This window comes from Nanorana parkeri, unplaced genomic scaffold (genome assembly GCF_000935625.1).
Source record: "Nanorana parkeri isolate BGI_ZX_2015 unplaced genomic scaffold, ASM93562v1 scaffold89, whole genome shotgun sequence".
NCBI classification, from domain to species: Eukaryota; Metazoa; Chordata; class Amphibia; order Anura; family Dicroglossidae; genus Nanorana; species Nanorana parkeri.
This window is the reverse complement of record NW_017306357.1, coordinates 921,119-933,518: the sequence shown is the minus strand read 5'-3', so window position 1 is coordinate 933,518 and position 12,400 is coordinate 921,119. Positions and strand designations below refer to the sequence as shown.

General features: G+C 41.7%; 1 protein-coding gene across 2 annotated transcripts in view; it reads left to right on the top strand.

Annotated features, from left to right (window-relative positions):
- The window catches only part of FAF1 (Fas associated factor 1), a 218,339-nt gene that overhangs the window by 74,860 nt on the left and 131,079 nt on the right, over positions 1-12,400 (top strand). The window lies entirely within an intron of this gene.

The window sequence follows — 12,400 nt, the reverse complement described above, 5'->3', positions numbered from 1 at the left end:
ATGACTGGTCTCATCCAGAGGAATTGCTGCCACTACAGCAGTTAACAGGAAGCATTTGCTTATCAGTTATAATTAAAAGGAGCCAGTTGCAGCATGAAGAACACTTTCACCAGCTAAAGTATTTCCTAGGAAGCATTGACCACTTGTGTGCATGTGCACCTTAGATTGTAAGCTCCTTGTAGGCAGGGACTGTTGTGAATCTACATTGTGTAAAGTGCTGTGTACATTGTTCCTGTCTAGCCTGTTTGCTGTCCTAGCCTTGCTGTTATCTTGTGCTCGTTTGTTTCTTTTCACCCTTTATCTAGTCTCTTTGTTAATATGTTTGTCCATTTCTTTTGTGTCACTGATGAGGGGTGCAGCCTGGGAGTGCAAGCTGCATAATTCCATCTCCACATTAGGTGCTTTAGTGAAGACCAGGTATTCTCAGGTCTTGCCCCTCATGGTGACCCTTTTGCCACCCACTGGTGATGCAACTGTTCGTCTTTGTCCTCCCTGTCTTTGTACTTTTGGCATTGTGTCATCCCATATTGTACAGACCGTTTTCCTCGTTTCAAGTCTGACTACCACCTCTGGCATTTGACCCTTAGCAGTGAGTTTAACTGCATTTTTTCTCTATATCTTTCTTCAACCTGACACTGCCAAGCCCCTCTCCCCAACCAGCAGTTCTCTGCTGGTTCTGCTGGCCAAACCCAGCACTTTGTGGAACAGTTTATTTTCACAGATGCCACTATGTACTGACACTGTTTACTGCTTGATGCAGCTTGTAGAGTATTCTGTCTCCAGGAGGCAGTAAAGAAAAATATGATTTGTGTGCCACAACTGAATGTATTAAGAATGCAATCCTGGTCTAGATGATCAGTTATTGTTCAATGAATACTGAACACAAGTTCACTTTTAATACTGTGAGTCACTGAACCAGAAACAAGTATACACCAGACGAAGTTACAGAATTTCGGAATTCCAGATCTATATTAGTTATGCGTTAGTGACTCAGTGTTTAAAACAGGAGGATCAGCACAACACCAAATAGCATTTTCCAGAAGATGGTTGTGAATGGTAACCTCACTTTTTCTGTAATAACAATATATACACCAATCTGCCATAAGATTATGGCCATCCGCCTAATATTGAGTAGGTCCCTATTTTTCTGCCAAAACAGCCCTGACCCATTGGGGCATGGACTCCACTAGACCTCTGAAGGTATGCTGTGATATCTGGCACCAGGCCGTCAGTAGCAGATCATTTACGTCCTGTAAGTTACAAGGTGGGGGCCTCCATGTATGGTAATTGTTTTTCCACACATCCCACACATGCTCGATTTTTGGATTGAGAGCTGGTGAATTTGGAGGCCAAGTCAGCATCTTAAACTCAATGAGGGGAATTTATCAAAACTGGAGTTGACAAAATCTGGAGCAGCTGTGCATGGAAACCAATCAGCTTCTCTCTTCAGATTGTTCAGTTAAGATTTGAAAATGAATCGAGAAGCTGATTGGTTTCCATGCACCACTGATCTAGATTTTGTCTGCTCCAATTTTGGTAAATTCCCCTTATGTGTTCCTCAAAACATTCTTGAACTATTTTTGTAGTGTGGCAGGGTGCATTATCCTGCTGAAAGAGGCCACTGCCATCAGGGAATACCGTATCCAAGAAGGGGTGCACTTGGTCAGGAACAATAATTAGGTAGGTGGTACATTTCAAAATAACATCCCCATGAATGGCATGACTCAACGTTTCCCTGCAGAACATTGTCCAAACGATCACACTGCCTCCACTGGCCCGCCTTCTTCGATAGTGCATCCTGAAGCCATCTCTTCAGTGGGTAAGCGACGCACGTACTCAGCCATCCACATGATGTAAAAGTAAATGTGATTTATCAGACCTGACCACCTTCTTCCATTGCTCCGTAGTCCTGTTCTGATGCTCACATGCCCATTATATGTGCTTTTGGTGGTGGACAGGGGTCAGCATGGACACCCTGACCGGTCTACGGCTACGCAGCCCCATATGCAACAAACTGCGATGCATTTGGTGTTCAGACACCTTTTCTATTGGAACCAGCATGACCTTTTACAGCAATTTTGAGCTGCAGTAGCTCTTCTATTGGATCGGACTACACGGGCAAGCAATTGCTCCCCACATGCATCAGTGAGCCTTGGTGGCTCACCACCCTGTCAACAGTTCACCTGTGTTCCTTCCTTGAACCACTTTCGGCAGACTGGGAACATCTGCTCTGTCCGAGTCGTCTAACCATCACAATTTGGCCCTTGTCAAGAGTTGCTCAAATCCTTACACTTGCCCTTTTTTTTTCCGCTTACGACACATCAACTTCAGGGACAAAATGTTCACTTGCTGCCTAATATATTCCACCCATGTCTAGGTGCCATTGTAACGAGATAATCAATGTTGTTCACTTCACCTCTCAGTGGTCATAATGTTATGGTTGATCTGTGTGTATGTATGTATGTATGTATGTATGTGTATATATATATATTCCTATAAATTTTTAAATATAATTAAAAGATTGCTACACACTTGTCACATTTGTGATACTTAGATTAATAAAGGCTGTAGGCTCCCCTATTGCTATATCAGCTTGCAAATGCTAAGTAGATCACCATGATATGCCATTGTTGTTGATGTGTACATTAGTTTTGCAGAGCTCTAATAGAATTAAATGTCTCTCTAACACCCATAAAGAAGTCACCATTGGTGTTTCGCAGAAGCATATGAGTGGCCATAGAAAACACATGCACATGAGTGGCAAATCATATGCTGGGATTTGTTCAGGTTCCGTGACCAGACACTGCAGTGCAGGATTTTTCACAGTTTTTACAGCTGCAAGGGGAGAAGCATCTGCTCTCAGCAAAGAGTCTATTGTTCCAACCGTGATGCTTGCTCTTCCCTTAGTCATGTACCAAGCTCGGGATTAGATGCCACTGAAATGAAATACGGTTTTAACTTGCTACCAGTGCAGCTGTTCACATGGAAGATAGCTTAAGTATAGCAGAGAGGCAAAGAGACATCCTTGATCAGAGGTCATCCTAAACCATCCCTTAGAGATCCTCGCTCCGTGTGTTCAGGAGCCTGGGGACGGAGAGCTCTTTTGCAGAGCTGTGTTTAGAAAGGAATATCATTAGCATAGTAATGGTCCATCTCTTGTCCAGCTCGTGCAATATTTTTAATGCGCAAGGAAAACAGTAGCAGTCCTACTTATTCCCAAAACTGTTCACTTACAATATGGTGATTGAAATATAACCATTTGTCTACCATCCTGCCAAAGGCATTCATGCAGGATGTGGTAAAGGAGATTGCTCTTGGCAATCTGTTTAATTCTTAAAGCTCTTAGAAGGCCACTTTTAACTAAAGGGATTAAGGCAAATGAAATATTAGGGATTGTTGCATATGATTTGAAAAGTGCAGAAAAATACCTGTTCATAACATCAGACATTCTGTGCTGTCCTGTGCATACTACTTGTGTTATCTCATGGAGTCTATTTAACCCTCCTACTTCTTAGTCCACAAAAAATACTGAGCGGAATTTATCAAAACTGGAGCAGACAAAAATCTGGAGCAGCTTGTGCACGGCAACCAGCTTCTCTCTTCAGTTTGTTCAGTTAAGATTTGAACATGAAAGAGAGAACCTGATTGGTTACTAATGCGCAGCTGCTACTGATGTTGGCTGCTCCAGTTTTGATAAATTCCCTTCACTGTGTCTTTACAGCCCTCAGCAGGACTTTAAAGGGGTACAACATGGGGACATTTGCATGTACTGCAGAGCAGCACTGCATATGTCCTGACGTTCACTTTAGGTAAAAGTAGGCAATAACAGCTGATATTGTTTTGTGGAGTTACGAAGAAAGACATCGGTTCCGTATCTGAAGTACTGCCCCTAATTTTATTTTGAGACAACATAATATTCTCAATACTATTGATATGCAATGCATTGTTGTTACAACTATTTTGTAATGTAACACCAGACAGATTTTCTTGGTTTCGGATAAAGTGTGGAAGAATTTAAACGTTTAGTCAGGCTTTTTCCGTCAACAGCAAGTAAAGATAAATTTCCCCAGTAGAGACGTAGCTTGTATGAAAACTTCAGGTTCTAACCCTCCCCCACTCTATCCAAAACAACACACATTTTGACTGAAAATTGGCTTTAACAAATATTACCCCATAGGATTTAAATGTATTGTCCTGGAAACCATGGAAGCATAACTACACGTATAAGACTTACAAGAGTTCCTATCCCACCGCTGATGTAATTGCCACCCCTTGGTGTCTGAATAGATATTGAAGTCAAGTTACAGGCATTGCATGCAATAAAAGTTTCAACTGTGGTGGAATGAAAAGGGATACCAGGGCTGCAGCTATGCCCGTAAACTACTGTAGAGGCTCATCAGCTCTTTAGTAAATTAGGTTGTCAGTCATCTGATCATCTTCTTCTTTTTTTTTTTTGTTTCCTGAATTGGAAGCAAAAAAAGCGAAATAAGCCGTTCTCTAACAATGGTAGTTGTAGTTGGGTTCAAAATGGAAAGGACCAGAAAAAATAGGAGTCAGCAGAGGCACCTACGTTATAAGAAGATGCTTCAAACTTTACTTGGTATATTAAGAATTATATTATAGGGTTTTTTTTATAGGGTAAAACACCATTAACACATTTCTGTGGCTTCTGCGTGGCCACTACCTCAGGACATAATTGATAAAAATAAAAATAATCGGAAAACACAAGAATAAATTCTGATGCTAGAAGTAAATAATAACCCTGATCATAGGTGATAGGAGCATATAAATACACAAAAAGTTTGTCTTTTATTAAAAAAAAGAATATTTGGTAATGTGCATACTGTAAGTTCTCTATCATCACTCATAAAAGAAGCCACAGCCAGTAAAATGTAACAATGTGCTGCTGCTGTCCGTTTTTAAAGAAACTAGTCACCGCAGACAACGCAGTTTTCCCCACCAGGCAACCCATCTCCCTTTAACTACTGGAAAGTTCCTCCAAGCTGCGCGGAGCCCATTTTTTGTTGTTATTTTTGTAACCTTCAGTGTTGCACGTCACCTGATATTTTTTGGTCATTGTACGCCTTTATTTTATTGCTAGTCTCATGTGCTGAGCCACAAAAGGATTGCAGCTCTCAGTTTGCACTTGTGGCCTCCTCTTGTGTTCTGACCATGTTGGCTGCAAGTGGAATATGGTTCTATAAAGCCCAGTACAGGCACATGTTATATAATATGACATTTGCATGTCATCAGACCTCTTGTAATTATCAGCTGCCATATAGGTGACTGAGTCAGTGAAATGCAGATAATTGTTAGCAAAGATCACAGCTGAGCAGGGTGCTATCTAGACTTTCATGTCTAGGTCATGAACCTGCAATGCATATTACTGGGTAAGCCAGTATTTCGGGGGTTCTAAAATTGACCGCCAGACTTCCTTAAAGGCATAGGCTACCTTTTGCAAAAAATTAATAAAATGCACCCAAGTTAGTAAAATAAAATGTACATTTATTAAATGTTTGCTTAGCAGAGCATTACAACTGCGATCAGTGCGATGCACAGGCTCCTGTATTGTTTCCATCCCAGCCACAGGTCCAAACTGAGGTTTGGGCCTTCTGTTATGGGGCTAGAGAAAGCATACAATGCACTATACAAAATGTGTCCCTCTGCTTCAGTGAGAGATGGGATTTGTAGTCTTTCCATTTACAAACCGCTGTGAATGGATCTATGAATTGCTGACGTAGCTGTGTGGGCAGAACCAGAGTACTGAATTTCAAAAACGGGACACTCGAGGGAGACTCACCCCATGATTTAGGTTAGTTGAGGATGAGAGAAGAAGGGGGTGCTGGGGAATGCGATCATGTTTTATGTTGCACCCTAAATATGGGTGCAACATGACACATGGTTCCAAAGATGGACAATGTCTTTGAAGCAACCCTGTCAGTAATGTAGACATGCAAATAAAAGGAATGTAAATGATAAGAGTGCAGTAGAGGAAGAGAGCTGAGGAATTTATCAGCTGAGATTTCTGGCAGGATCAGGAGGTATAACAGAAACCCAGGTATATTTAACAGATGAAGAGTGCTTAGGTATACTTACAATCAAACATAGAGGGCAGAGAAATAGGTTGTACAGCCAACCTATAAAAACAACAACAATCTCCATCTCTACATGAGTATTTTTAAATAGAAATTTGTAAACATTTTTTGCTAATTTTAAATGATGTAAAACATTTTTTTTTCACTTTTGGATGGAGTAGTAAACAGCTCAGACCCATTTCAGAGTTCTTTCAGGGAGATTGTTCTTTACTTTATGAACCAGTGGCAGAACAGGAAGTAGAGCTGGATTCACACCTAGGCAACAGCGTTTTTGTCTACACACATTTTTGTGTGCATTTTATGTGCATAAATCAGATTGCGCATTTTATTGAACAGATTTGTAAATGAGCAAACGTGAGCAAAATGCATCACACGTTTTTTAGCGTTTCCGATTAGGTCTATGGAGCCAAAACAAGCTGTAATGCCACAAAAAAAGCTGTAATTTTTCCAGTGACAGGCATTTTGCTTATTGCAACAAAACACTCAGATGTAAACTGTGCCATAGAAATGAATGTGATTTTTTTTGGGGGGGGGTGTATTTTTTAGGGCAGAAAAGAAAGCGCTACAAAACGCTCAGTGTGAACCAGGCCTAAGAGGAAATATTTCCAAAGTTAGGGTATGTCCCCTCTTTCAGAGTTGTCACCAGAACTGGTGTTCACATTGGAAAATTTCCCTTCACCTTCCTTTTTAGGAGACCAGTGAGATCACCAGGACAGATACAGAAGTTGAATCATCCCACAGGCAGGAATAAAAACTTTATATACACTATAAGATCTTGCTGCCCTCCCCGCCTCCTGCTAAATCACAATCCTATCAGCCCTTGCTGTGATCATTTTAGACTCCTCATATAAACAGATGCGTTTTGCCGTTTTTGAAAAAGGAACGATCGGCTCTCGGACCTGCAGAGATTTTTTTATTTGCACTTGTAACTCTAACATTAACCCATGTGTGACTCGATTATCACAACCAAAATGTACAAATGTCTGCTAGTCATGCTCTTTATGGCTGCCTTATGCTTGGAGTTTGTATATTCACTTTTATCTCTCCCCATCTCTGAACAAACAAACTGAACAAAAAAAAAAACTTCCACGCTTGGAAAAACACTAAATGATCCCTTCCCGTCTTTCAGGCCACGGAGAAAAGAGTTAAAATGCAGAAATCTCTGGATATATGTACATTGATATCCCCAATTCTCTGTCTTTATTTCTCTTTGTGTCTCTTCAGAGGGGAGGAGGGTCCTTAGTTAAAGAAGTAAAACATGAATTTCTTGGCCCCAGTGCACTTACACAGTGCCTTGCTGAGATTAGAGGAACCCTGTTGAGCTCCTAATGCTTCAGGGCATCCTCAGCTTGAGAGGCATGTGAATCTGGCCATGGGAGGAAGGAAGGATCTTCTTTACGTTTAGTTCTGGGTCAACAGCTTCCAATGATAGATTAAATGGAGGCCCCCGAATAATGAAGAGGTTTGTACAGTGAGTCGGGCAAGTACCAAAAGTCCATGTTCCCGAAAAGTAGTTGCTTAAAGTTATATCAACTCAAATGCTTTCATTATTTCAGTACTTTGAAGAATTTGTGACCCACAATAAAAAAATGTTCTTAAAGCTCAATTCTTCTAATATATTTTTCTTGGCTTAATTTCGAGTAGAGAAGACTAAGACATTTTCAGCTGTTATTGCTGTATGCGACTCCATTGGAGAGAAACGTGGGGAAAGGGGGTCACTAGAAGACGGGAGCAGGCAGCAATTGAAACTTGGTGCAGGTGTTGACTTTCCCTCATTCTAGTAAATAGTCCACATTATCACCATTTGCAGAGTCAATTTTAAGGAAATACGATTGCAATACGAAGCGCCAGAAATTAGATTGATCGACCAATAGAATTTAATACAATTTATCGAAATATTAAATTAAAATGGATTTGAAAACATCAATTTAGTCAAAAGCGATCGGATTGTGGATCTACAATTTTAATCACAACTTCTTGTGGTCAGTTGAAGCCACCGTGTTATGTCTTCGATTGTTTTGCAATTTTTACAACCGTGAAATCTAAAGCTTGATCACGCTATCAAATTGCTACATGTACAGCCAGTTTAAGTAATTTGTGTGCTGCTGTAGACCACCTTATTGGAGGTTTGAAGATGTCAGGTCTTACTTGGCTTACCCTCCTTTCCATTTGCTATAGTGTTTTTTTTTTGTTTTTTTAATTCGCAGTAAACTCTTCATAGAACCAAGTTATGGATACTTGATGTTCATTTTCCTTCTGCAAGCTGTACCACTTCCAAGAATAAAAGTTACAATTCATACATCAACTACGTTGTCAATGAGGGTATTTGCCGTGAATTATTTTTGGGGTTTTATTTAGTTGCTGTGTCCTTCGCTGCATGTTCTGATAGTTTATCTGTGCAGTGGGTATCAGTTTACTATTAGACGACGAACACCTGTCTGCAGAGCCAATAGGTCAGTCTTTGCTGAGATGCAGGTGAAGCTATCTCACCAGGTGCTCTTTAAATCTATCCTCCAAATATGGCCTCTCAGCTGACCATAATGACAAGTTAGAAAACCACTGGATTAGTAAAATAAAACTGTGATGCTTTGGAATGACAACGAAGGTGAGCCTGAGAGCTGTCTCACACCCATTTCCCACACGGAGCCCAATACAATTGAAGTAAAAAGATAACAATATGTCGTCCTAATTGCCGTAGCTCACTCAGGACCGGCATTAAAGCTGTTTAACCAAATTACAGTGTGCAGCCATGCTAGATGTAAGTGTTCTCATGAGCTACCTGACTTGGTGACGTTTTAGTATTTCTTTAATGAACGTGTAATTAATCAGCTTAAGGTTTAGCCGTACCAGTGGTTACCATGGCTAATTATCTGCGTGCTAAACAAATCCTTACTGCCTGCAGATTGGATTCTTAACAACTGGTTTTAGGTAAGCTTAGTAGTTGGAAGTAAAGTTTTATCTGGAGGGTCACCGCTATAAGTGTGGCTCTAGCATTTGCAAGAATTTCAGCTGTAAAATCCAATAGAAATTCATTACAGTTTTTTAGCAGCATAACTTTTCTCGTTTTACTTTTTCTTCAACTGCTAAGGCCGATGTCACACTTGCAATTACACTGCTATCATGAATTTGCCAGTAGCAGAATCGATGTATAGGAATTGTCCGTTTTGACTTTGCAATGAAGGATTTGATGTGCATTGCCTTGTGTTTTAATGCATTTTCATTGAATTTTATGATAAAAGGATCAATGAAGAATGCATTAGTGTAAAGGGGGATTTAATCTAGCAGTCTTCAAATGGTTTGATGACTTCATGGGTCCGCTTTCTTTTCCAGCAGTCCTTATGACATGGGAGCACCATTTAATGCTGTCCAGGAAAGGTGACCGCTATCTTTACAGCAAGTCTCAAACTTCTAAATTGTCAGGGCAGCCAATGAACCAGCAGGGGGAACTAACTGCAGCGGATTGTTTGAAAGCACGCTGCCTGTTGTTCACACAGGAGGGTGACGACCACGCTGCACATTGGGAGTTTGTAGTCACTCTATTAAATAAGGGCTCAGAGAATGCAGACATTGGCAGCAGCAGCCACAGGTATGTAAAGCCCATCTCCAGGATACAAACCACAAACCTTTCATACCTCCCGGCCATTTTTCTTTCTCATCTTCTTCGGCTGTGGGGTAAGAAAAGGCTTGTCATAACCCCCATCTTTTTGGGGTTCACAAGAAACAATACATCCAATCATGTCATGGTATGTTAATTTCCTAGGTGGCCATTACTTGGGTGGGTCTGTGGGCGGTGTCAGGTGGCGTAATCTTCTCATCTGTCACCACCCCCGATACCCGTACACCATCTCCAGCCACAAACGGCTGTACCGCCCATGAACAATCTAAGAAATAAAAAAATGCACTACCCCTTCTGAGAAGCAGATCAAATCATCACCCACCAAGTATGTTACAAAAATAAAAATATGCAGCAGGCAAACGCTACTCCAACCAACAAGGATTATAAATCATCTCTTCAACTTCTTCCTGCCACTGCTCTTCTATATCCAATAGCACAACTGGTCACTTTAAACACTAAGGGCATGTTCACTCTCTCTGTACAGTAATATGTGTTGTCTTAGCTTGTAGCTGGTGTCTGCTGTGTTGCGGTGGTGCCTTGTGTAACGAGGGAAGGCAGTATTTAAATTTTTTTAAATTCTCTTATCTTTATTTGGAGTGTACAAAGTGCACACATTTATTTTTCCGCATGACTACGCTGTATATTGTACTGTGGTGCATTGACCTTCAGTGTGCTGCAGACAAATATGGTAAGTCCGAATTTTACTGTAGCCCACTGCACCGCACATCACACGGCAGTTGTGGTGTGAATAGGCCACCTAGAAAACAATTGTTTTCCGTCAATGCTGTATGTGTGAGGAGGGTTTTATAGTATTGCAGAGAAGCTTTCACATGCTTCTCTATAGCCTCAGTTATTGGCTGTTTTCTTGAGCCCCTGGTGCTGAATTGAGCAGTGAGGTAGCACAGGAAAAGTACATGCTGCTTGGGAGGGGCTATCAAAGCTAAACTCCGGGCCCAAAGGCTTTCATTTAAATGTATCTATTAATAGCAGGATATGCACTCACTGGCCACTTTTATTAGGTACACCTTGCTAGTACTGGGTTGGACCCCTTTAGTTTCCAGAACTGTTTTAATTCTTCGTGGCATTGAGTTAACAAGGTGATGGAAACATTCCTTAGAGAGTTTGGTCCATACTAACATGATAGCATCACACTGCTGCTGCAGATTTGTCAATGATGCGAAGCTCCACCAGCCTGAACCCGTTGATACAAGGCAGGATTAATCCATGCTTTCATGTTGTTTACATCAAATTCTGACCCTACCATCCAGGGGCATAACTAGAAATCACAGGGCCCCATAGCAAAATTTTGTATGCTGCCCCGTGATTGCTAGTCATGCCACTTGCGGAGCCCCAGCGTAGTGTGACCCTGCAGAGCCCACCATAGACTCTCTATAGTGGGCTCTGCAGGGTCTGAGATCTCTTACATGTCAGCGCCTCTGTGGTCGCCAGGCCCTGACTCCTCTGCTATCGACGGGCCCCGCCTTCTCTTACATCACTGGCCCCACCTGCTCTTAGGTCGCTGGCCAGTGATGTAAGAGGATGCGGGCCCCGCCTCCATTCCGAACACCGACCTCATCTGCCGCAGCGACTGGCTGTCACTGACACAGCTCTGCAGCGACTATGAGGGGAAATGCGCCGTGGCCACTGCTGAGCTGTGTCTGTGACAGCCAGCGGCCCTGGCCAGGCCCCCTTGTGTAGAGAAAGCAGCAATGCCTTATCTTGATTGCAGGATCTCCTGCACCAAGAAAAGGTTTCACACTGGATTGCTGCACAAATCTGGAAGAAATACACAAAGCTCACCGAGATTCGAGTAAGAATACACCTGACTCTTGTATTTAGACAATATTAGCTTATTCCAGAGTTCAGCTTTAAACCGAATGAGTGACGCACAGGATTTACTTTGAAAACTGGTTTGGCGTATTTTCTTCCAAAGTTTGCGAATATTTCCATTTCAGCTTTGCCTTTAGCAGTTTGCCTGGAGTTCTTCTTTAACTGACTTCCAATTAGCGAGCCTTCTGCTGTAATCTGTCAACTTGTGTTACTGGTGCTCACCAATAATATATTCAGAAAACAGAGAGTGGCATTAAGGACTCGTGAATAACCATTGGAATGGTAAGATACGTGTACCCCCCCCTCCCCTCCCTCTGCTCCCTTTCATGGTGCAGAACAGATAGATGTTTAGGCCTTTGTCACAAAGTGAATGAAGCCCTCTGATATCTGGGCACGTTTCTCCAATGCAGGCCCAGCAGCCAGGCCTCTTCCAAGTCCTTTCACTGTGACCAATGGGCCATATAGTGTGAATATGCAGTTTTGCACTTCAGATCTTCTAATAAATAATACAGCTGGACTCCATTTTATGGCGCTGAAACTGGAGCCACAATTAAAACAACATAACAAGCTCGGGTGGCTTTAATTTAGGTTTTGCAGAGAGTAGCGCTTTGTGACTGTGTACTTGAGCTCCGAACACTGGAAAGCAGCGCAGACCAAGAAACCGTTTATAGCTTTGCTTTTACATGCATTTTGGGTGATTTCTATCTAAAACCAGGTCGTTTATTTGGTAACTGTATGGGGTTAATACCCGTAGTAATAATAATATTTGGTATGTAAATGCATTTCTTCATTTTATGTGCCTTTTTTATTTATATGTTTTCCACATTAGCATGCAGACCAGTCTGCTAGCAGTTAGTGG